At 42.7% G+C, this 4,836-nt stretch overlaps 1 pseudogene; it reads left to right on the top strand.

Moving 5' to 3' along the window:
* The first annotated feature begins 2,092 nt into the window (after positions 1-2,092).
* LOC132376347 (poly(A) polymerase beta-like) lies at positions 2,093-4,326 on the top strand (annotated as a pseudogene).
* Positions 4,327-4,836: the final 510 nt, after the last annotated feature.

Raw genomic sequence — 4,836 nt, 5'->3', positions numbered from 1 at the left:
CCTTCCCTCTGGGCTTTCCTCCCACCTGATGTACTTTCACTGCATATTTATTTATATAATTATTGCCATTTGAAAAAGGACAATTTCCATTTATTCTATTTGCTTGGATCTCATACCTACATTCCAAAATGAGAAATCTAAATGTCTAATATATTTGTAAATTGTTATCAATGATCTAAAAATATGCAGTGTGGTGGAGAAGAAAGATAACTCTTTATGAAAAATAAAATATGTGGTATAGAGTACAAGATATGACACTCACTTAAGATATAATTGCAAGCTACAAATTTCAGGGAGATGTTTTCCTGGATAAATGAGAGGATAAAAATCATATTTTTAAATCAATCATTGTTATTAAGCTACCTACTTCTGAAGAAGATGCAAATATATAACTAGATAAATGATACAAGTGACAGGAATTACAGGTACTGGTTTAAAACAATGGGTCAGGTATTGTGACCAAGTGAGGCCATTTATTCAGTATACTCAGATGGTCTGTCAACTACCATGAAAATTTAACCAGATAGTTTTTCAAGCTCAAGTTTTCCAATGCCATTTTAAAATAATGAGTGACAATTTAAGGAAATGTTACTGGTAAAGTTTTTATTTCTCTCAGTTACCAAATGCATTTTGACTTTGTAATCAGTACTCTGAGAGATTGCTTTTCTTTTTTCTTTGAGATGAGCCAGATGGTGGCATTATTTTCATTCGAAATGTAGCTTTGAACTTTATTATCTAAATATTTTGGTTATTTCTGTCACAGTGGATTTTGAGTGGTGTTTTCATGCCGATTTCCATTCTCACAAATTTTTCAAATGTCTATTCTAGTTTGGACATGTTGCTAAGAAATAGGGATAAAAAGATGAATGCTGCCTGCCCTTGAAAAACATATTTTGCTCCAGGAGGCAAATCATGCAAACAAATAATTAAAATTATAATTTTTATATTCTTCTCTAGAAATACATAGAAACTACAAAACTGTTACAAATTACAGCAATTACCTCCATCTATTTCTGTCAGGGAAATAAGGTAAAGCATAAAGGGAAAGTGACAACTGACTTGGGTTCTAAGGAATAGGTGTTTACTGAGCAAAGGTAAAGGATATTTTGGACGGAAGAGAAAGTTTGTGTAGCCTTGGAGGGAAGCTAGAATGCTGGGTTGTGAGTTTACCTGTAGAAAAGTATTTTGAAAAATGAGCAAAAACAACCGTGAATATAATATCAAGTGAAAAGGTCAAATAGATGTCAGAGAACAAACACACACATCAGGGTTGAGTTGATGGAACAATTTTGGGGGTAAACTATGAGTCTGGGTCAATGGCAGAAGTGTGGATCCCCTGTAACCACTTACTTTTGGGGTTAGAGCCTAGAAATAGAGCAGGAACAGTTGTCCTCTGGCAGAAGGACCAAACCCTTAGACTGGGGGGTTATTTAGATTGCGTGATTAAGAAATCATCATCCCTTCCCTGGCCTGATTAGGGTCGGGATTGAACAGCACTCCAGTGCGCAGGCGCGTGGCTCCAGTCCCGATCTCCCAGCTCAGCACACATAGTTGGAGGAACTGTGTATGCTGAGCATATATGCTCAGTGTGGGCAACCGTCATGGCGTAATCTGGAGGCAAGGTTCCAAGCCTTGTCTTGCATCTGCATAACATGTCAGGCCACTTTCATGATCCTCCATCTCAGCCTCATCCAGGCTTGGCTCCCTCAGAACAATGGTTGGCTTCCGTGGACATTTGTAGGAGCCCAACCTGCAGAGAATCCACTTTGGACAAGTTAACCCTTAGTTCCTACATATCCCAAGTGTGTAGAACACATCGTGGCATAAGAGAACCTCTGAACACTTTCATTAGTATTTCCTAATTATACCCAGGTAGTTTGTGGCGTAGCTAGCATTTAAAATCAGGCCTGCTAGAACGCAGCGGCGAGGGCCCTGGCACCATGTTGGGGCCGAGCGGATGGCGGAGAGGCGCTTGAAGCGGCGGGAGCGGGTCGGACCTGGGCTGGTAGGAGCCCCGCGCCTCCCGCCTCAGCGGATCATGACCCGGGCTGCGGCTGCGGAGGTCGCGGTGGCGGGGCCGGCGCTAGAGGTGATGCTGTTTCCGGTGACCAGCCCGGGATCACAACAGATCCCGCCGCTGCCCAAGCACTATGGAATCCCCTCCCCCATCAGCTTAGCACCCCCCAGGGAGACTGACTGCGTACTCACCCAGAAATTAATTGAAACCCTTTGGGGTTTTTGAAGAGGAAGAGTAACTGTAGCGCAGGATTTTAATTTTGGAGAAATTAACTAATCTGGTAAAGGAATGGATACGAGAAATCAGTGAAAGCAAGAGTCTTCCACAAGCTGTAATTGAAAATGTTCGGGGCTTCCCTGGTGGCGCAGTGGTTAAGAATCTGCCTGCCAATGCAGGGGACACGGGTTCGAGCCCTGGTCTGGGAAGATCCCACATGCCGCGGAGCGACTAAGCCCGTGAGCCGCAACTACAGAGCCTGCGCGTCTGGAGTCTGTGCTCCTCAACGGGAGAGGCCCGCGCACCGTGATGAAAAGTAGCCCCCGCTCGCTGCAACTGGAGAAAGCCCTCGCACAGAAACGAAGACCCAACATAGCCAAAATTAAAAAATATAAATAAATAAATAGATTTTAAAAATGCTTGGGAAAAAAAAAAAAAAAAGGAAATGTTGGAGGGAAAATCTTTACATTCCGTTCTTATAGATTAAGGGTGCACACGAAAGGTGCAGATGTCGACACGTTGTACATGGCACCAAGACGTTGATCGAAGCGAATTTTTCACTTCCTTCTATGATAAATTGAAACTACATGAAGAAGTAAGGTTTTAAGGGCTGTTGAGGAGGCATTTGTACCAGTTATCAAACTGTGTTTTAGTGGGATAGAGATTGCTATTTTGTTTGCAAGATTAGCACTGCAGACTATTCCGGAAGATTTGGACCTAAGAGATGACAGTCTGCTTAAAAATTTAGATATTAGATGCATAAGAAGTCTTAATGGTTGCTGGCTAACTGATGAGATTTTACATCTGGTACCAAACATTGACAACTTCAGATTAACTCTGAGAGCCATCAAGTTGTGGGCCAAATGCCACAATATCTATTACAATATATTAGGTTTCCTAGGAGGTGTTTCCTGGGCGATGTTAGGAGCAAGAACTTGCCAGCTTTATCCAAATGCAATAGCATCAACTCTTGTATGTAAATTTTTCTTGATGTTTTCTGAATGGGAATGGCCAAATCCAGTGCTACTGAAAGAGCTTGAAAAACGGAATCTTAATTTGCCTGTCTGGGACCCGAGAGTAAACCCCAGCGATAGGTACCATCTCATGCCTATAATTACACCAGCGTACCCACAGAAGAACTCCACTTACCACGTGTCTGTTTCAACAAGGATGGTCATGATTGAGGAGTGTAAGCAAGGGCTTGCTACCACACATGAGATTTTGCTGAGTAAGGCAAAGTGGTCCAAAGTTTTTGAAGCTCCCAGCTTCTTTCAAAAGTACAAGCATTATATTGTACTTCTAGCAAGTGCACCAACAGAAAAACAACATCTAAAATGGGCAGGCTTGGTGGAATCAAAAATCCGAATCCTGGTTGGAAGCTTGGAGAAGAATGAATTTATTACAGCGGCACATGTGAATCCTCAGTCGTTTCCAGCACCCAAGGAAAATCCTGACAAGGAAGAATTTCGTACAATGTGGGTGATTGGGTTAGTGTTAAAAAAGCCAGAAAACTCTGAAGTTCTCAGTATTGATCTCACCTATGATATCCAGTCTTTCACAGATACAGTTTATAGGCAAGCAATAAATAGTAAGATGTTTGAGATGGATATGAAAACTGCTGCAATGCATTTAAGAAGAAAGGAACTTCATCAACTACTACCTAATCATGTGCTTCAGAAAAAGAAAACACACTTGACGGAAGGTGTCAGATTAATAGCTTTGGATGATGGCAGCCTCTACTTGTCTGTAGACAGTGAAGACAGCACGTCTGTGTCTTCACTTCCTGGCTCTATGAAGACTGACCCAGTGACTGGCAGAGCTCAGGGTAGAAGCAGTCCTGCCCCAGCTGTGACGGCAGCATCTGTGACCAGCGTACAGGTTCCCGAAGTTTCCTTGCAACAAGCAAATCCCAGTGACAGCCCAGGGGCGCGTCCAGCAAAAGCATCCCTCAGACTGCCCCACAACCAACTACTTCTCCACCATCGAAGCCCATGGTCACCAGAGTTGTTTCCTCATCATATCTGGTCAACCATCCACCCAGGCCTTCAGGGAGCACAGCAGCAAACATAGCTAATCCTATCATAGGAGTCTAGAGGACATTGTCGCATTACAAAGAAGAAAGGACCAAGGAAACCAGAACAGAAGACGAACTTGTCTCATCAAGAGACAACTGTGACTCAGTTGGAAACTAATCAGACAGCAGCTTCTCTGTTGGCCTCACGGGGACCATCCAGTGCAGACCTTCTCAGTACCCCTGCTCTCCCTGCAAATCTTATTTCTATTATCAAGAACTCAATGAAACAGATTGAACTGAGAAAAACAACCTCAAGCGTCCATAAACAGTATCTGCTAACTCAGCCTGCTGTCTTCAAATGCTAAAGGAGGAGGATGAAGGGTACCAAACTAGATATGGTTCAAAATAGAAGTGTTAGGCTTATTTGATGACTTCCTTTATTGGGCTAATCTTGATCAGAAGTCCAGGTTAGTATGTGAAGCTAGAAGTACTGTTATTAATGTGTCAGATTATTTATGTGTCAGCCACAGTTACGCTAACTATTTCAAAGGACTCCTGCCCTTTAAGAGGAAAAAAACCCTCCAGCTAT

Source organism: Balaenoptera ricei, chromosome 12 (assembly GCF_028023285.1).
Source record: "Balaenoptera ricei isolate mBalRic1 chromosome 12, mBalRic1.hap2, whole genome shotgun sequence".
In the NCBI taxonomy this organism is placed as follows: domain Eukaryota; kingdom Metazoa; phylum Chordata; class Mammalia; order Artiodactyla; family Balaenopteridae; genus Balaenoptera; species Balaenoptera ricei.
The sequence above is the reverse complement of the archived record's forward strand: the minus strand, read 5'-3'. Positions and strand labels throughout refer to the sequence as shown.